This window comes from Hyla sarda, chromosome 6 (genome assembly GCF_029499605.1).
Source record: "Hyla sarda isolate aHylSar1 chromosome 6, aHylSar1.hap1, whole genome shotgun sequence".
Taxonomy (NCBI): Eukaryota; Metazoa; Chordata; class Amphibia; order Anura; family Hylidae; genus Hyla; species Hyla sarda.
The window spans coordinates 177,720,941-177,742,152 of NC_079194.1; the positions used below are offsets into that span (position 1 = coordinate 177,720,941).

At 47.4% G+C, this 21,212-nt stretch overlaps 1 protein-coding gene and 1 long non-coding RNA gene across 2 annotated transcripts in view; one reads left to right on the top strand and one right to left on the bottom strand.

Annotated features, from left to right (window-relative positions):
- PMFBP1 (polyamine modulated factor 1 binding protein 1) overlaps positions 1-19,117 on the bottom strand; it is a 302,187-nt gene extending 283,070 nt beyond the window's left edge. The window contains exon 1 of the mRNA XM_056525902.1: positions 18,932-19,117. The gene's annotated coding sequence lies outside the window, so the exon portion shown is untranslated. The remainder of the gene's footprint in view (positions 1-18,931) is intronic.
- Positions 19,118-19,158: 41 nt separating this feature from the next.
- Positions 19,159-19,972, top strand: LOC130276474 (uncharacterized). Its single transcript, XR_008845138.1, has 3 exons — positions 19,159-19,240; positions 19,319-19,399; positions 19,500-19,972. It is a non-coding gene; the product is annotated as an uncharacterized LOC130276474 (long non-coding RNA).
- Positions 19,973-21,212: the final 1,240 nt, after the last annotated feature.

The following is a 21,212-nucleotide window of genomic DNA, read 5'->3' on the forward strand; positions in this document are numbered from 1 at the left end:
TCCCTTCATATTTAAATTAAAATCATATAAAGAAAATCTAAAAATTGGTTATAGTCCCTTTAAGCCATTACTCTCTAATATATTGGTCATTTTTTTCTTAATTATGAGCCACAAATACAAATCATGAAGCACACTGTGATAAATTAACACAGGCACTTGATCAGTTGCCAAAGCCTTCAAACCTAAAGTACAATGACATCTTTCTTTCAGTGCCTCATCAAAGGAGATGACATCAAGGGCACCAAGGGGAGTGACTTGAGTCACTTATTAGTTTTCCTGAGATAAATGAAAACAGCTGAGACCAAGGAGAAACAATTATAGGGATTCAAAGGACATTATACTGGTATCATACTTGAGCTACTAAAAATTGAGGCTACACTTTGATCCCACACCTTTTGGATAGCAGTAAGTTTGGTTTAGGTATAGGATACAAGTGATTTTAATTATAATTGTCTAAGAATACCAGGGTGTTGGCACCTTTATTAAAAATAATTGTAAAAAAAAAAAAAAAAATTGTGCACTATGAACAAACAACTATGGGACTACATATTTGTCTTGCATAAATTTAAACTGTGTTTTATATAGTAACATAGTTACAGTACCATGTAATATGTCCTGTAAGGGGGTGTAAGTCAACCTGTATACACAGCTTCTGTTATTCAGTAGTTCTCTAATAAATTAAACGTGTGCTGATTGATTGCTATAGTAAACAGATTATTTTCAGAAATCTCCCCCAAAATGTTTGTATAATAGCGGAATCTTCTTGCTTCATGAAATATACACTATATGAACAAAAGTAATGGGACACCTAGAGGAGTTAAATTCATTGTGATTGGTGTCAAGTTGGTTCCCCCCTCCCCCTTGGCAAATATATGAGCATCTGGAAAGACTTTCTACAAGATCTTTGATTGTGTCTGTCCGAAATTTTTGCCCATTCATCCAGAAAGGAATTTGTGAAAATGATACTGATGTTAGGGGGTGTGGCTTGTTGCTACAGAGAGATGGCCACATAGGCCTTCGGCTCCTGCTCCCCGAGGCTAAATTAAGCTACACTACGCCGTGACCTGGTGGTTTTCATGGGGAGACATACCTGCCGGACGAGGACGAGGTCCCCCACCTGACTAACCCCTCACCTCCAGCTACAGATAGCCCACCTCTTCCCTGGGCTGCACCCCGCCATCTTGGGCAGCCTTTGTGAGAGGGGAAGTCTCTGCACCCCAGGAAAGTGTCTCAGGGGACATCAAGGGGCCTCCTTTTGCTCCTGCATTAACCCCTGCTCTCCCCTAGCTGAGTCAGGGATCCGGGCTGCCTCCACAGATCCCCTAGTCCATTCTACCTGTGGGGTTTGTCCTTAAGCTCTTCTCCGCCCGGGGTCTCCAAAGGCCCAAGATGACCTCCAGGAATTGTATGGGGGCCTCCTGCTCCTCACCGCAGGCAAACTCTTCTGTTCCACGCTCATCTCTAGAACCCGCCCGGCCTGCAGCTGCTTTGTCACAGTGGGATGCAGTCGCTGATCCTGGCCTGGATTGCTCAGGTGTGCCAGCCTCCCTGCCTTTTCCACCAAAAGAGGACTTTAGCTCCCTTATCTCTGAAGTCAAAGACACGTGTAGAGCTGAAATTTCCTCACTCCATCAGGCTCTCCAGCATGTCAAACAGGGTGGAGGGGCTTGAAGAAGAGCATGACACTACACTGGACTACAATGCACGCATTCAGTCCACCATTGCTTCCCAGTCGAATTTCCTTAGCGACCGTCATGATCATGTGGAGGATCTGGATAACCGGGGCCGCCGCATCATTCGGGTCCGTGGCTTTCCTGAAGCGACGCAATCGGAAGACCTTCCTTTAACGCTGGAAGCTATATTCAACATGATTCTGGGTGACCCACCGTCCCACCGGATTAAATTGGGACGTGCTCACCGCGCTCCACCCTAAACCTTCTCACGGTCCTCCCAGAGATGTCAATTGCTGTCTTTCAGGTGAAGGAGGCGCTCATGGCTAAAGCCCTGTCCATGAGACAGTTTGACTTTTATGGTGCTCCTTTGCAGCTATATCAGGACTTGTCCTGAGTGACCCTTTGGAAGCGAAGGATGCTTCAGCCGCTCCTGGCGGTTCTCCACTCCCATCAAATCCTGTACAGGTGGTCCTTCCCATCTGCACTACAAGCCCACAAAGATGGACGCTTTGCTGTTCTGGGTGCTTTTTCTGACCTGCCGGCTTTTTGTTCTGCCCTGGACTTATCTGTCCCACAACTGGCTGATTGGGGTCTTTCCGCTCCCCCTCCACCTCTGCCCCCTGTGTGGCAGCCTGTCCGGGCTAATCGGCGACTGGTCGGAGAATTGTCTCCCAGAACTTGAGAAGCCCTGTTGCTGATCCACCCTGAGGACTCCTTCATAGCATGCTGAGATTGTTCTTCTTCGCTACCTGAGGGTGGCGGTTTTTATCCGAATGCTTCTCCATTGAATGTCTGCATTAATGCCTTGTTAATATTATAATTGCTACCTTAGTTTTTAATTGGTCACAGTTTATTTGATTATTCCATTGATTTGGCCTCGGGGGGGGGGGGGGGGGACTGCTTGATTTTTGATGGTTTCTTTCTGGTGCATTCCGCAGTTCTCCCATTGAGGCTATGGCAATGATGGTGTCCTGGCTAGGATGTCTGTTATCCTTGCCTTCTCCCTGTTCTTTGGCCTCTGCTCTTACCATTCGGTCACTGGTTTGTTTTCTTCTATGTTGTCCGTGTGTGCTATCATTGTCTTTCGATTTCCTGTCTGGTCTCCAGTTTTGTGCTCTCTGTTTCTCTTCTCCTTTCTTGGTTCCTCTCTTAGGTGCATCGGATGTGAGTGGCTGTGACTGGGTCGCCTCGGGCTGGTGGTGCTCTTCATTATTTTGGATGGCTTCCTTGATGGTCTACGTGAGTATTTTGCTACTCATGCTGTACCTGTCCCTCTTGGCTCCTTATGGCTAAGTGAGTCTCCTTGAATGTCAAGGGTCTTAACTCCCCCATGAAGAGGCGCCTCCTACAACGGGAGCTGGTTGTGCACCGGGCTGATATGGTCTACCTTCAGGAGACGCACTTTGACCATTCAGGCTCCTTTCAATTTCTCCATCACTTATACCCCCAGGTTTTTATGGCTTCCGCTCCTCGGAAGGTTGCTGGAGTAGCTATCCTTATCTCTCGCACTTGTTCTCTTATGGTTACCTCCCACTATGCTGACCTCTTGGGTCGCTTTATTATAGTCAAGGGTTATCTGGGGGGTAAGTAGCTCCTTCTCTGTAATCTCTATGCCCCTAACTCCCGCCCTCTGCTTATTTACTAGGGGGGACTTTAATCTAGTTTTTTTTCTCTTACTACGGATCGCCATTCCACTGTGGCCTCCTCTCCATCCTCTGCTTAGTTGCGCCTCTCTTCTGTCTATCGGAGCTTGGTCCGTGCTTTCTCTATGATCTCTGGCGCATTAACCACCCCACTGACTGTTTTTTTTACTTTCTACTCCACCTCCACAAGCTTCACACCCGTATTGACTATTTCTTTGGGAATCTCCCCATAGTTCATATGCTTGCAGATGTCTCCCTAGAACCCATCTTATGGTCAGATCACAGTCCCCTCCTTTCCTTTTCCCCTTTCACCTCCCATTCTAGACGTTGCCATTGGCGTCTCAATGACTCTTTCCTTACGTTTCCATCTTCCCGGGACTCGATACTACAGAGCTTAACAGACTATTTTGCCACTAATGACGAATCTGTGTCCTCCCAGCCGGTGCTGTGGGAGGCTCATAAAGCCGTGGTTCGGGGCCATTGTATTGCATTGGGCTCTAGACTTAAACGTGATTCTGTGGCTCTTAACCGGGAACTTCGGAATCAGATTGCAGACCTAGAAGCTCTTCTGATATCTTCCCCCTCCCTGTCGGTGTTGTGGCAGCTGTTCGCTGCTCGGTCCTGACTGGTGGATCTGGTCCTGCGAAAGGTGAAGCATAACCTACTCTATGCCAAGCAGCACTTTTATGAAAAAGGCAATAAGGCTCACACTATGCTAGCTCGACTTCTGCGGGACCATGCGGCCGCACAGTCTCCCTCTGCGCTGAAGGATCCTTTGGGGGTACTTCACTACCATCCTAATAAAATTTCCCAACTATTTTTTGACTATTACTCCAAACTTTGCTCCCTCCCTTCTCAACTCCCGTCTGACCAGGAAGAGCGAGCAGCTGTGTTAGACTCCTATCTGTCCCGATGCAGTTTACCAACTTTATCGGAGTCTGATCGTGAGGCAATTAATGCTCCTATTACTCTTAATGAAATGTTGGAGGTCCTTAGGACTCTACCTGCAGGGCGCTCTCCTGTTCCAGATGGATTCACTTATATTATAAGACATTCTCTTCCATCCTTCTGCCTAGACTTGTTTCCCTTTTTAATTCCTTCATGAGGGGAGAAGAGATCCCGCAGTCCTTACTGCATTCACTTATTTACTTTGATCCATAAGCCAGACAAAGACACGCACGATTGCGCTATAGCTATAGACCCATAGTTCTCCTTAATTCGGATCTTAAGCTTTTTTTGAAGGGTCTAGCGGCACGCCTTTCCTGTTTTCTTCCCTCCCTTGTGCATAAAGACCAAATGGGGTTTATCCCTTGTCGGCAAGGTGGAGATAATACAAGGAGAGTTGTGGGCCTTATAGATCTGATTAATCGAAGGTCTGAGCCGGCCCTGATACTGAGCCTGATGCTGAAAAGGCCTTTGAAATGCTTGGATGGCGTTTTCTTTTTGCCACCCTCCAACGTTCTGGAATTAGGGGGAACTTTCTTACAACGCTGCGGGGTCTTTATTCCTCTCCCACTGCTTCTCTCAAATTTCTTCACGCTTCCTCTTCCACCTTTCCTCTTTTTAATGGCACTCAGCAGGGTTGTCCACTTTCCCCCCTGATCTTTGCCTTATGTATCGAACCCTTGGTGGCCATGATCCGGGGGGATCGAGATATCTCTGGGGTTTCCATCCATGATAGGGAATATAGGATTTGCCTTTTTGCAGATGATGTTCTTCTTACTCTCTCTAAACCACTGGTCTCACTCCCTAACTTGTATAGAGTTCTTCATTCTTATGGTGTTGTCTCGGGGGACAAGGTGAACCTATCTAAGTCGGAAGTACTCCCTCTGAACCTGCCTCTGTCTTTATCCTCTCTTTTGCAGGCTAACTTCTCTTTTAAATGGTCACCCTCGCCTGTGAAATACCTGGGGATCCTGCTGTCTCCTTCTTACTCATCCCTCTACTCTACTCTACTAATTTCCCTTCCCTTTTTCGCGTTCAGCGGGCTCTTATGGAGAAATGGCGGTCCCAATATATTTCCTATTTTGGTCGCATTGCGGCAGTTAAAATGACCATACTTCCTAAATTGCTTTACTTCTTTGAGACTTTACCTGTGAGAATTCCACTCTCTGTTCTTCATTCCTTTCAATCTGCTATATTTTGCTTTATTTGGGATGCTAAAAGGCATCGTCTCCCGATGTCAGTTATGCTAGCAAGTAGATCTATGGGGGGTCTGGGAGTCCCTGATCTCACCAAATATTACTGGGCGGCCCATTTACGTAATCTAGCGGTGTGGTCCACATACCATGCCTATAGTCACTGGATGGAACTGGAAAAGCTATGGTTTAGCCCCTGTCCACCCTAATGCTCTCCTGTGGAGTTTCTCCTCCCCTATGCTTCCTTAGGTCCATTGTTGGGTACCATGTCCTTTTCCCGCTATGTCAGGGAGTACTGCTCTCGGAAGTTTAATCTTTCCTCTTTTTTTCTCTCCGCTTCAATCTTTTCTATATCACCCTGCTTTTCCCTCTGGGTTGACATCTGGGATTGTCCGGGAGTGGGGCTCTCGGTCTCTTTTGCTGGGCGGATGTGGTAGATCCCCTTTCTCTCACCCTTCTATCCTTTGAACAATTGACCTCTCGCAAGAATCTCCCCCCGACTGAGGAACTTCACTACCAGCAGCTTCGACATTATCTATCCTCTAGAAGGGGGAATCTAGCTGTATCTATCCCCTGCCGTTTTGAGCAGCTGTGTTGGAAAAGGCCTCAGGCGAAGGGACTTCTTTCTGATTTTCTATTTTGCTCTTACCCCCAGGTGGTGAGATTCTGTCCCACCGCTATATGCAGCGCTGGGAGGAAGCCCTTCACACTTCTATTTCTCTACCTCAGTGGCAGATGATATGGGAACGGGCCTCCAAAGCTTCTATTTGTATAGCCTATAAGGAGACCCAATTCAAAATGCTAATGGGATGGTACCACACTCCGGAACTCCTGAACAAGCTGAACCCAGCTATTTCTCCCCAATGCTGGCGTCATGGGGTGGGACTAGGTACTGTTTTTCATATCTTTTGGTCCTGTCCTGTTGTAATGGGTTTCTGGGGAGTAGTTCAGAGGCTGTCTTGGGTGTCACTGTTCCACTAGACCCCTTTATCTATCTCCTACATCTCTCTTATAGGGGCCTTTCGAAGAAGCTGTTAAAATTTTTTATGCTTATAGTCCTTGCTGCTAAAACTTATTGCTAAGTACTGAAAGAAGACTACACCACCGTCCGAGGCTGACCTTGTTGCTCGTGTACGTGAAATCTGCTCTCTTGAGTCTCTAACTGCTTCCCTGAATGACACTGTGCCGTTATTTCTCTCTGTGTGGGAGCCATGGGATTGTTTCACAGATCGGAACCCTCCTTGATCATATCCGGTTCTTACTACCTTTTCTTCCTTCTTTCTCTTTTCTTGCTCTCTATTCTACTCTGGTCTTGTGTCTTTGTGCTGTGTTTCAGTGTCAACTCTTCCCTGTTTGTTGTGAGTCTCTTCTGTGCCCTCTGTGGTTTATATTACCCCTTCTTTCCAACCTTTGCCCTCCCTGCTAGATTTACTAGAATTGTGTCTCTGGTACCGGTTATCGCTGCTATTGCTTCCTGGCTACAGCTTGGTATATGAGTGCCCCGGGGGGCTGATGTTCCTTACTAATGTCCAATGGCTATAATTCTGCCTGACTTTTTTTTTTTTTTTTTTGACCTTCGGGTCCCTTATGCTCTTCTGATTTTGTTCCTACTGTTTATTGTGAAAATTCTTTAATAAAAATTTTATAGTTGAAAATAGAATAAAATGATACTGATGTTGGACAATAAGGCCTGGCCCACAATCCCCTTTCTAGTTCCTTCCAAAGGTGTTTAATGATTTTAGGTCAGGGCTTTGTGCGCGCCAGTCAAGCTGTTCCACAATAAATTCATCTAGCCATGCCTCTATGGACTATACTTTTTGCAGTGTGGCACAGTCATACTGGAACAGAAAAGGACTCTCCTCAAACTGTTCCCACAAAGTTGCTAGCATACAATTGTCCAAAGGTCAAGATTCCTCTTCTTTGGACCTAAGGGGCCTAGGCCAACCCCTGTGCCACATCATGCCCCCTCCCTTTGTTTCCTCTGTGCCACATCATTCCTCCCTTAATCCCCCCTGTGCCACATCACCCCCACCCCTTTTTTATCAGCCCTTGTGCCACAACATTTCCCGGTTCTCTTCACCCTGATTCCCCCACTGTGCTATTGTATTTTTTTTACCTGGCCTGTGTCTCCGGGCTTGATCTGTCAGCGGGTCTGTGCGACGTCCATTTGTGCTGTGCAGCACTGACAAGTGACGTCCTCCTGCACAGCCAAGCTGCGCCAAAAGGAAAGGAACAGGCAAAGTGCTCAGCTGGGCCCTGGTGCCCATTCATTTCAGAGGTCGTTGTAGGTTTCACAAATTCAAATTACAGTGGGGATCAAAAGTTTGGGCACCCCAGGTAAAAATTTGTATTAATGTGCATAAAGAAGCCAAGGAAAGATGGAAAAATCTCCAAAAGGCATCAAATTACAGATTAGACATTCTTATAATATGTCAACAAAAGTTAGATTTTATTTCCACCATTTACACTTTCAAAATAACAGAAAACAAAAAAATGGCATCTGCAAAAGTTTGGGCACCCTGCAGAGTTAATATCTTGTACTGCCCCCTTTGGCAAGTATCACAGCTTGTAAATGCTTTTTGTAGCCAGCCAAGAGTTTTTCAATTCTTGTTTGAGGTATCTTTGCCCATTCTTCCTAACAAAAGTCTTCCAGTTCTTTGAAATTTCTGGGCTGTCTGTCATACACTGCTCTTTTATGGTCTATCCTTAGATTTTCAATTATGTTGAGGTCAGGAGATTGTGAAGGCCATGGCAAAACCATGATGTAATTCCCTGTGGATTTCGAGGTGTGTTTAGGATCATTATCCATTTGTAGATGTCTCTTTAACTTCAGCTTTTTCACAGATGGCATCAAGTTAGCATTTAAAATTTGCTAAAATTTTATTGAATCCATTTTTCCTTCTACTCGTGAGATGTTCCCTGTGCCACTGGCTGCAATACAACCCCAAAGCATGATTGATCCACCTCCATGCTTAACAGTTGGACAGAGGTTTTTTTCATTAAATTCTGTTCCCCTTCTTCTCCAAACGTACCTTTGCTCATTCTGGACAAAAAGTTAAATTTTAACCTCATTGGTCCACAGAACTTGTTTCCAAAATGCATCAGGCTTGTCTATATGTTCATTTGCAAAGTTCAAACGCTGATTTTTGTGGTGAGGACGTAGAAGGTTTTCTTCTGATGACTCTTCCATGAAGACCATATTTGTACAAGTATCTCTTTATAGTGGAATAGTGTACCACAACTCCAGTGTCTGCCAGATCTTTCTGGAGGGATAGTGCAGTCAAACGCGGGTTTTGAATTGTTTTTCTCACAATCCTGCGAGCTGTTTTGTCTGATATTTTTCTTGGTCTTACAGATCTTGCTTTAACCTCCACTGTTCCTGATGACAGCCATTTCTTAACATTCTGAACAGAGGATATTGACATCTGTAAACGTTTTGCTATCTTCTTATAGCCTTCTCCAGCTTTGTGAGCGTCAACTATTTTCAGTTTCAGATTTCTAGACCACTGCTTAGAAGAACCCATTGTTGGGCAAGGTCAGATGAGTCTGTGCATTTAAATTCTTTGAGATTGACATCACCTGGTCTTCCCAGATGATGATTGAGAACAATCCATGACACTAGCAGGTCTCAGCTTTGCAAAGGGGGCAGTGCATGCTATAAATTCTGCAGGGTGCCCAAACATTTGCAGACACCATTTGTTTTTGTTTTCTGTTATTTTGAAAGTGTAAATGATGGAAATAAAATCTAACTTTTGTTGACATATTATAAGAATGTCTAATCTGTAATTTGATGCCTTTTGGAGATTTTTCCATCTTTCCTTGGCTTCTTTATGCACATTAATACACATTTTTACCTGGGGTGCCCAAACTTTTGATCCCACTGTACAAGGTAATTTCATCATTTTTTTTTTTCCTCTACTTGATTTTAAACCACATACACCATTCATTATGTACAGGATGTACATGTACGCTCTACATCGCCTCCTGTTCACTTAGCGCTCCAACAGTGCAGGCAGCCTCAACAACCTGTACTAATGGAAAACAGAACGCTGTGCTATGGCATGGCAATGTGTGGTAATGCGTCCCTTACCATCCCTGGGAGACGTTTCTGCCCGAAGGGATGGTCATAATATGAAGTTAGAAAGTCTCCCTTGCTGGCCCATAAGCAGTACCCTGGGCAGGGAGCTATACTCACCTAGTCCCGTTTTCTCCGGCTGTAATCACGCCCACTCAGCGTGGCTGACAGCACAAGCATGGCCCGCGTCATCACTCTGATGCGGGCTATCAATCGCACTGAGGGAGTTAGTATAGCTACCCGCCCAGGGGACTACTTTTGGGGCCTGCGGGGGATCTAACTTTATATCCTCACTATCCCACCCTGCCCTCTAGAGCTTGCAAACACAAGGTGAGGGAATAGGGGAGGGAAGAAGTTTGTGCATAGTACAGGGTTGGCCATTTATATGGATACACCTTAATAAAATGGGAATGGTTGTTGATATTAACTTCCTGTTTGTGGCACATTAGTATATGTGAGGGGGGAAACTTTTCAAGAGGGGTGGTGACCATGGTGGCCATTTTGAAGTCGACCATTTTGAATCCAACTTTTGTTTTTTCAATTGGAAGAGGGTCATGTGACACATCAAACTTATTGGGAATTTCACAAGAAAAACAATGATGTGCTTGGTTTTAACGTAACTTTATTCTTTCATGAGTTATTTACAAGTTTCTGACCACTTATAAAATGTGTCAAATGTGCTGCCCATTCTGTTGGATTGTCAATGCAATCCTCTTCTCCCACTCTTCACACACTGATGGCAAAACCACAGGAGAAATGCTAGCACAGGCTTCCAGTATTGGTAGTTTCAGGTGCTGCAGCATTGGCAAAACAAAAATTGGAACAGGACCCTCAGTTTACGCAGAAGATTTTGTTCAGTGATGAGGCAAACTTTTATGTGAATGGTGAAGTTAACAAACAAAACCACCGCTATTGGTCTGACACTAACCCACATTGGATAGATCCCTCCAAGACTGTTGGAACACAAAAATTGATTGTATGGTGTGGTATATGGGGTACAAAGATAGTGAGGCCATTCTTCATCAATGGAAACCTCAAGGCCACTGGGTATGCTAAATTGCTACATGATGATGTGTTTCCCTCTTTATGCACTGAAGCTGGCACGTTCCCTGAGTTTTTCCAGCAAGATGGTGCAGCACTACATTATGGGTGTCAGGTCTGAGCATTCCTAGATGAAGTTTCCTGGAAAGTGGATTGGTCGTTGTGGGCCAGTTGAATGGCCCCCAAGGTCTCCCGATCTGACCCCCTTAGACTTTTATCTTTGGTGTCATCTGAAGGCAATTGTCTATGCTGTGAAGATACGAGATGTGCAGCACCTGAAACTATGGATACTGGAAGCCTGTGGTAGCATTTCTCCTGCGGTGTTGCTATCAGTGTGTGAATAGTGGGAGAAGAGGGTTGCATTGACAATCCAACACAATGGGCAGCACATTGAACACATTTTATAAGTGGTCAGAAACTTGTAAATAACTCATGAAAGAATAAAGTTAAGTTAAAACCAAGCACATCATTGTTTTTCTTGTGAACTTCCTAATAAGTTTGATGTGTCACATCTTCCTATTGAAAAAACAAAAGTTGGATTCAAAATGGCTGACTTCAAAATGGCCGCCATGGTCACCACCCATCTTGACAAGTTTTTCCCCTCACATATACTAATGTGCCACAAAGAGGAAGTTAATATCACCAACCTTTCCCATTTTATTAAGGTGTATCCATATAAATGGCCCACCCTGTACATTATAGTGTCAGCTGGGTTAAAGGAGTAGTCCAGTCCTGAAAAACTTATCCCCTATCCTAAGGATAGGGTATAAGTTTCAGATCATGGGAGGGTCCGACTGCTGAGGCCCCCCACGATCTCCTGTACGGGACCGACAGCCTGTGGGAAGGGGGCATGTTGACCACCACAAGAAGCGGCGGCCGACACACCCCCTCAATACAGAGCTCCGGCTCTGCCATAGGGCTGTATTGAGGGGGCGTGTCAGCCGCTGCTTCGTGTGGTGGTCAACACGCCCCCTTCCCGTGGGCTGCCGGGGCACTGTACAGGAGATTGCGGGGGGGGGGGGGGGGGCCCAGCGGTCGGACCCCCCACATTCTAAGGATAGGGGATAAGTTTTTCAGGACTGGACTACTCCTTTTATAGATGTACTCCGGTGGAAAAACATTTTTTTTTTTTTTTTTTTATCAACCGGTGCCAAAAAGTTAAACAGATTACTTCTATTTAAAAAATCCTAATCCTTCCAGTACTTTTCAGCTGTTGTATGTTCCAGAGGAAGTTGTATAGTTCTTTTCTGTCTGACCACAGGGCTCGCTGCTGACACCTCTGTCCATGTCAGAAACTGTCCAGAATAGGAGCAAATTCTCATAGCCAACCTCTCCTGTTCTGGCCAGTCCCTGACACAGACCGAGGTGTCAGCAGAGAGCACTGTGGTCAGACAGAAAAGAACTATACAAATTCCTGTGGAGCATACAGCAGCTGTAAGGATTAAGATTTCTAAATAGAAGTAATTTACAACAGTACATCACAGTAACAGTGCTAGGACACTGTACAGGTTGTTACGCCTAGCGCTCCGGGTCCCCGCTCCTCCCCGGAGCGCTCACGGCGTCTTTCTCCCTGCAGCTCCCCGGTCAGTCCCGCTGACCGGGAGCGCTGCACTGTCATGGCCGTCGGGGATGCGATTCGCACAGCGGGACGCGCCCGCTCGCGAATCGCATCCCAGGTCACTTACCCGTCCCGGTCCCCTGCTGTCATGTGCTGGCGCGCGCGGCTCCGCTCTCTAGGGCGCGCGCGCGCCAGCTCTCTGAGACTTAAAGGGCCAGTGCACCAATGATTGGTGCCTGTCCCAATTAGCTTAATTGGCTTCCACCTGCTCCCTGGCTATATCTGATCTCCTCCCATGCACTCCCTTGCCGGATCTTGTTGCCTTGTGCCAGTGAAAGCGTTTAGTGTGTCCAAAGCCTGTGTACCTGAACTTCTGCTATCCATCCTGACTACGAACCTTGCCGCCTGCCCCCGACCTTCTGCTACGTCTGACCTTGCCTCTGCCTTGTCCTTCTGTCCCACGCCTTCTCAGCAGTCAGTGAGGTTGAGCCGTTGCTAGTGGATACGACCTGGTTGCTACTGCCGCAGCAAGACCATCCCGCTTTGCGGCGGGCTCTGGCGAAAACCAGTAGCCTCTTAGAACCGGTCCACTAGCACGGTCCACGCCAATCCCTCGCTGACACAGCGGATCCACAACCCGTAAGCCGAATCGTGACAGTAGATCCGGCCATGGATCCCGCTGAGGTGCCGCTGCCAAGTCTCGCTGATCTTCCCACGGTGGTCGCTCAGCAATCGCAGCAGATTGCCCAACAAGGACAGCAGCTGTCGCAGTTGACCGCCATGTTACAGCAACTTCTGCCTCTGCTACAGCAGCAACCATCTCCTCCGCCAGCTCCTGCACCTCCTCCGCAGCGAGTGGCCGCTCCTAGCCTCCGCTTGTCCCTGCCGGACAAATTTGATGGGGACTCTAAACTCTGCCGTGGATTTTTGTCTCAGTGTTCCCTGCATATGGAGATGTTGTCGGACTTGTTTCCTTCAGAACGGTCTAAGGTGGCGTTCGTAGTAAGCCTTCTTTCAGGAAAGGCCTTGTCTTGGGCCACACCGCTCTGGGACCGCAATGATCCTGCCACAGCCACAGTCCAGGCCTTCTTCGCTGAACTCCGGAGTGTCTTCGAGGAGCCAGCCCGAGCTTCTTCTGCCGAGACTGCCCTGTTGAACCTGGTCCAGGGTAATTCTTCAGTGGGCGAGTACGCCATCCAATTTCGCACTCTTGCTTCCGAGTTATCATGGAATAACGAGGCTCTCTGCGCGACCTTTAAAAAAGGCCTATCCAGTCGCATCAAGGATGTGCTGGCCGCACGAGAGATTCCTGCCTACCTCCAAGAACTCATCCATTTGGCTACCCGCATTGACATGCGTTTTTCTGAGCGACACCAAGAGCTCCGCCAGGAAAAAGACTTAGATCTCTGGGCACCTCTCCCACAGCATACTTTGCAGTCTACGCCTGGGCCTCCCGCCGAGGAGGCCATGCAAGTGGATCGGTCTCGCCTGACCCAGGAAGAGAGGAATCGCCGTAGAGAAGAAAATCTCTGTCTGTACTGTGCCAGTACCGAGCATTTCTTGGTGGATTGCCCTATCCGTCCTCCACGCCTGGGAAACGCACGCACGCACCCAGCTCACGTGGGTGTGGCGTCTCTTGGCTCTAAGTCTGCTTCTCCACGTCTCACGGTGCCCGTGCGGATCTCTCCTTCAGCCAACTCCTCCCTCTCAGCCGTGGCCTGCTTGGACTCTGGTGCCTCTGGAAATTTTATATTGGAGTCCTTTGTGAATAAATTCAGCATCCCGGTGACCCGTCTCGTCAAGCCGCTCTACATTTCCGCGGTCAACGGAGCCAGATTGGACTGCACCGTGCGTTACCGCACAGAACCCCTCCTCATGTCTATTGGACCCCACCTCGAGAGGATTGAGCTCTTCGTTCTCCCCGGCTGTACCTCTGATGTCCTCCTCGGTCTGCCATGGCTCCGGCTTCATTCGCCCACCCTTGATTGGACCACCGGGGAGATCAAGTACTGGGACTCTGCCTGCCACAGGAAGTGCCTCTCCCCCCCTCCCAGTCCCGTCAGGCAAGCCTCTGTGCCTCCTCATGGCTCCCGTCCTTGTGTCTCCCTGCCCCGTGCCAAGCTTCACCCTCTGCCCTCCCTCCCCATTCCAACTCCTGCTGTACTGCCTGCCGTTGAGGAAACCATCCATTCTTTCCTGGTGTCCTCATCCCAGGGGAGGCAGTCACCGGACAAAAAAAAGGGGAGACCTAAGGGGGGGGGTACTGTTACGCCTAGCGCTCCGGGTCCCCGCTCCTCCCCGGAGCGCTCACGGCGTCTTTCTCCCTGCAGCTCCCCGGTCAGTCCCGCTGACCGGGAGCGCTGCACTGTCATGGCCGTCGGGGATGCGATTCGCACAGCGGGACGCGCCCGCTCGCGAATCGCATCCCAGGTCACTTACCCGTCCCGGTCCCCTGCTGTCATGTGCTGGCGCGCGCGGCTCCGCTCTCTAGGGCGCGCGCGCGCCAGCTCTCTGAGACTTAAAGGGCCAGTGCACCAATGATTGGTGCCTGGCCCAATTAGCTTAATTGGCTTCCACCTGCTCCCTGGCTATATCTGATCTCCTCCCATGCACTCCCTTGCCGGATCTTGTTGCCATTGTGCCAGTGAAAGCGTTTAGTGTGTCCAAAGCCTGTGTACCTGAACTTCTGCTATCCATCCTGACTACGAACCTTGCCGCCTGCCCCCGACCTTCTGCTACGTCTGACCTTGCCTCTGCCTTGTCCTTCTGTCCCACGCCTTCTCAGCAGTCAGTGAGGTTGAGCCGTTGCTAGTGGATACGACCTGGTTGCTACTGCCGCAGCAAGACCATCCCGCTTTGCGGCGGGCTCTGGCGAAAACCAGTAGCCTCTTAGAACCGGTCCACTAGCACGGTCCACGCCAATCCCTCGCTGACACAGCAGATCCACAACCCGTAAGCCGAATCGTGACACAGGTGTTGTGCTATCTTTGGAAGAAATAAGGTATGCTTTTCTATTCCTGAATAACCCCTTTAGGCTAGGTTGCCACACAGGGTTTTTTCTGTTTTAGAAAACTACCACTGCAATTTATTTGCCAAGGCCAGAGCCAGAGGTGGATTTAAAATCAATGGAAAATATAAAGGAAGAACTCCTACAACATCTACAAGACTCCCCCATCAGACAAGGGGGGAATGTGGTGGCGATTGATAGACAGAAGTATGTCACGTTATGCAAGACCCTCCTCCTGGATAGGGATACCTACAAGGTCCTATCTCACAATCCGACAGAGGGTTACAAAACAGAACTCTTACATATTCTATCGGAAGCAAAAGGTGATGGTGTGTTGAGTGCGGAGGAATTTGATTTCCTCTTACCTAAAGCACCAATATTACCCACCTTCTATGCACTACCAAAAGTGCATAAGGGCACCATGCCCCTTGGGCCTATTGTCTCTGGTATAGGAAGCCTCTCACATCGTCTAGGTACATACATTAAAAAGGCCTCCTGAGCAAATTAGAGGGCGTTACAGTGGAACCACACACCATCTTGGGGAGTATAGATGTGGAGGCCAGATACGCTAACCTCCTCCCCGTGCTGGTGGGAGGCGACCATCACCTTCTCGGGGGAACAAGAACATTTCGAGGCCATACCTTACTCTGGTCACGTTATATTGATGACGTGTTAGTATTATGGACAGGCACCAAAACACAATTTGCTGACTTTGTCACATCTGTCAACTGGCCGACATTTCACCTTTGAAATTGATGACACCACCCTCCCATTCTTAGCTGCCCTCATAACCCAGAACAATGCGGGCAGTTTGCAAACAACTGTGTACAGGAAACAAACGGCCACCAATAGTCTCCTGATGTGGTAGAGCTGCCACCCAGCCCCCTTACGTGGGGGATCCAGAAGGAGCAGTAGCTCCACCTCAGGAGGAACTGCTCTACCATCCAGGAGTATAAAAAAACAAGCAAAGGGGCTACAACATTGTTTCCTGACCCGCGTGTACCCACAATACACACTGGGTCAGGCACACCAAAAGGCACTAAATACAGGAAGGGATAGGCTGTTGATACCCCAGACAAAGGATGATACACCCCGCATCATTAGAGTCATTGGCACTTTTGATAGGGCGGCCCCCCAGATAAGATCACTTATTGGAAAAACACTGGCCCATCTTACTGATGGATGAGGACCTTTGAGATGTCATAGGCCCACACCCTCAAAATCACGTATCGGAGAGGCCATAATCTGGGGGACCGTCTTACACACAGCCGCTTGGGACCAAAAGAGATCAGGACACGTGGCTCGACTGTCTGAAGCCACAGGGCAGTCACAAGTGTGGACATTGTAAGGCCTGTAATCAGGGCCGCCATCAGGGGGCCCCTGCTGCACCCCCCTGCAGCAGCCCCAGCACAGAATACTGCTGTTTAAGCAGCAGCCTCCTGCTTTCACTGGCAGCTGCAAAATACTTCCTGCCATCTGTCCTCCCTGGATAAGGCTCTTACAGACGACAGCAGCACAATGGAGCGATAACTGCCGAACATCGGGCTGTGTATGGGAGGCAGAGGACCTTTGGTGATGTCATTACCATGTGATCAGTCACATGGGTGGGAGGAGCCTGACTACTATGCAATGGAGGCCCAGGAAGAAGTTCCTGTATAGGGGAATGTGTATCATGTGAAGGTAACCTATACTTCATACTCACACACAAATTACTATGTCTGTGTTTTCCAAACAGTGTGCCTCCAGCTGTTACAAAACTACAACTCCCAGTATGCCCAGAAAGCCAACAGCTGTCTGGGCATGCTGGGAGTTGTAGTTTTGCAACAGCTGGAGATATATTGTTTGGAAAACACTGCACTATATAATTCCCACACACTGCATTTAACACACCCACCACATTTATTGATTTAAGAATCAATAAATAAATGTCCAAACTATTCCAATATAATGTTAATTATCCCACACGGTCAATGGCATAATTGTTAAAAAATACCAAAGTCCACAATTGCTAATTTTTAGTAATTTCATATACCATAAAAAATAAATAAAAAAAAAGTTATTGGAAAGTCGCATCAAAACAAAAATGGTACCAGTAAAAACTACAGATCAAAGCGCAAAATATGAGCCCTCACACATCCCAGTATACGGAAAAATGCTAAAGTTATAGGGGTCAAAAGAGGGTGATTTTAAGTATACTTTTTGTATAAACGGAAGCCCCCAAAAGTAGCAAAATGGCGTTTTTTTTTTTATTGTGTATTTCATGGTAGCATGATTGATGCCATTACAAAGTAAAATTGGTGGCACAAAAAGCAACAAGCCTCATATAGGTCTGAAAGTTGAAAATTAAAAGTATTATGGCTCTAATACACAAGTGGCATAAATATCATGGTCGCAGCTGTCACAATCATGACTGAGCCCCCTGTGACCGGCCACCACTGCTGCCACAATATCTGGCTGATCTGCCGGCGACTGTAACTGTAAGGGTAAAACTCCAAAACAAAGTACCTACACAAAACAAAAAAAGTGTCCACATATCGCTAAAAGTTTAACCAACCAAATTAAAAACATGTATATGAAGCATCAGGAGAAAACCACAAGTAAGCACAGAGGCCACAACACACATGAAATTCAGAGATAATGGGGGAGATTTATCAAATCTTGTGCAGAGGGAAAGTGGAGCAGTTGCCCATAGCAACCAGATTGTTCCTTTTTTTTTTTTTTTTTTTTTAAAGGCATCTGAAAAATTAAAGAAGCGATCTACAACTGCTCCACTTTCCCTCTGCACAGGATCTGATAATTCTTCCCCATTATCTCTGAATAAAGTGGCGGGGGGGGGGGGGGGGGGGGTCAGTCGGGGGGGAATAAAGTGGCAGGGGGATCAGAGGGGGGATAAAGTGGCAGGGGGGGTCAGAGGGGGGGATAAATTGGCAGGGGGTGGGATCAGAGGGGCGGAATAAAGTGGCAGGGGGATCAGAGAGTGGAAATAAAGTGGCAGGGGGAGGATCAGGGGGGTGGCAAATGATATAGCACAGTGGGGAGTGGTTGAAATGGCACAGGAGGTTGATCAAGGGGAAGAATGCATGGGGGTGGCAACCCAATTTGTAATGCTGATACTGGTATCATGTTATACGTCGTAGGACATGCAACGCGATATGTGCAATTGGTGGTACAGTGAGGAGTGTCCAGGGGGCCCAAGCCTGAGCTGTGTAAGGGGCCCCAAAATTTCTGATGGAAGCCCTGCCTGTAATTATATGATAACCACAAAATCGGTCATAAATGACCTCACGGGCAAAACATATCAAATCATGGACTTTATTAACTGCAATACTAAAGCAGTCATTTATTTGGCCCGCTGTGACTGCCCTTGCTTCTATGTGGGTAAAACTATTAGAGACCTGAAAAAGCGGGTCCTTGAACACCTGTGCGACATCAGACACAAAAGCCCCTAGCCAGACCTATGAATCCCCTTCATTGTGGTAATACCAGTGGCCTTACTTTTTGTGGATTAGAGAGGGTCCATCCCTCGTACCAGGACATAACAGGTTAGACCCATGGCCAGTCTATCCCCCAACACACCCTACCTCTTGTTTAGGTAGGTCAGGGAAAATTTTTCCCCTGTTTTGGGGCTGAGTACACTCCTTTATTTATTTATGTTTTTATTAAGTACTTTCTAATCATTATGTTTATTCTGGTCACTATTATATGTGCCCCAGGTTGTACTTAATCTTTTAGTAAGGAGCGGGGCACAGGGGGTCTAACCAATATGTGTTACAGATCAACCAGCCTGCTACATTACCTTAATACCAGCCATGCGAACGCCGCCTCCAATCCGTGTAATTTTTCATCCGCGCATTAACAGGCGCTGGATCGCCTCGACTTTCCTGGTTACCATGGAAGCCGAGATGCTCTTCGCTGCTGGCGAGGGGGAAGTGTCTTTCACAGCCCATATGCCGATGTTTAGCGCTGCCCTGTATACTCAGTGCTTGCGCTCAGTGAGGACAACAGACGCCACCTGGCAACTGCCTTTAAATAGCAGCCGTTTTTTTCACTCTCTCCCGCCTGCCACAGCCGTGAGGAGAAGTATGCCAACATCCCCAGAGAAGCCGTGAGTAGCTGTCATTTCGGCAGATCATGCAGTCCATTAACTGACTGGTCCATGACTCTCTTTCTTTTTCTTTTGTAGCAGGGGACACAGTTACCATAACCTGCGGTATATCCCGCTTTTAATATAGGATCATGTTGTGTTGATTAACTCCATTTATAGGTAATGACCGGAATGCATACATATGGTGAATTTTTTCCTTTTAAGGGATCATTGTGTTCATGGCACCACTGAGGTCATTTTCCCTCTCTCTTTTTTACAGGGCATCGGCGATCTGAAAATTAGCACCCCCATAACATATGGGGTCTGACTGTTGCTGTGAGATTGGCCATTCGTCCCTGGCAGTAATATACGTGATACTACCACACTTGTCACACACATGATGCTCTGGGGTTGTCTAGTACAGTTTGTTTGCTTATGATTGAATAAGTACTAATTCAGAGGGTGGTGGCTGTCACTATAGTACACTAACCTGGACATTATGCTCATATTCCCTTAATGATTTCTCCCCTGAGGAAATCGCCACCAATTGGCGACAGAAACGCATTGGGTGGTTGTAGGGGCATCGTAGTGAGCCTTTAGATCAGTTTGATGCACTCTACATGTTGCACATTGATCTGATCAGTAAATAAACTGCTATATTTGGATAAAATTGTGGATGATAGCAGTTGGAGGGATGTCTTAGTACTCCCTATATGGTTTTAGTGGTGCTGATTGTGGAACACTGCACTTCTATTGGCGACTATTTTATGATTATTATCATTAAATGTTAAGTTTTAAGTGCTTCAAGTTTACTAATTCACCACTTATTGCCTTGAATTCCATTGGTTTGCAGACAACTTTTCAAGTCTGTTGCTTAAAGTAAAAAAAAAGTTGACCAGGTGCCCATAACAGCCAATCAGATTGCTTCTTTTATTTTTTATTTTTAAATCCTCTGAAAAATGAAAGACGCAAGCTGATTGGTTGCTTTGGGAAGCTGCTCCATTTTTCCTCTGCATAGGTTTGGATAAATCTCCCTGGTGCCTATATTCCATTTCTAAACACTAGTCAGCATTCAGGACCTTTCTTGAGTTCAAAGGTGGTGGAATGGGGGAGGAGGTAATAAGGAAAGTCACAGTTTTTATTACATGTATAGCCTGTAGACAAACCTATAGCTATTTATATTTTACATTTTATGCAGGATAAAGTTCCTGTGGAGGGGGTGCCATGTATGCATGCTGAATAAGCAACTCTTAGTACCCTTCCCTGCCTCTGGGCAATTAACTCTAAGACCAAAACAACACTAATGCCCTATGGGCATATAACCCTTCTTGTGCCCCTTACCTTATAAAACGTAACCTTTAATAACGGCTTGTCTAAAATATATATACATTTTAATTTTATGAAGGATGCAGTGCGTGTGAAGGGGGTGCTGTTACGATTCGGCAGGCTGGATGTGGATCCTCTGTGTCAGCGAGGGATTGGCGTGGACCGTGTCGGTGGACTGGTTCTAGGGTTGCTACTGGTGGACCGGTTCTAGGGTTGCGGCGGGCTCTGGTGAAAACCAGTAGCAACCCTAGAACCGGTCCACCGACACGGTCCACGCCAATCCCTCGCTGACACAGAGGATCCACATCCAGCCTGCCGAATCGTAACAGTAGATCCGGCCATGGATCCCGCTGAGGTGCCGCTGCCAAGTCTGACCTATCCACGGTGGTCGCTCAGCAATCGCAGCAAATTGCCCAACAAGGACAGCAGCTGTCGCAGTTGACCGCCACGTTACAGCAACTTCTGCCACTGCTCGGCGTAACAGTACCCCCCCCTTAGGTCTCCCCTTTTTTTTTGTCTCCTTGTCCCTTCAAAAGAGATGAGAACATCGGGGACGCCTCTTGAGTCTCCTTCTGAAAAAAGAAGTCCAGGGTAGCTATACTAGCGGCAGGTAGTTCAGAAGAAGTGGGAATGGGGAGGGGGGGCAGAGGGTGAAGCTTGTCACGGG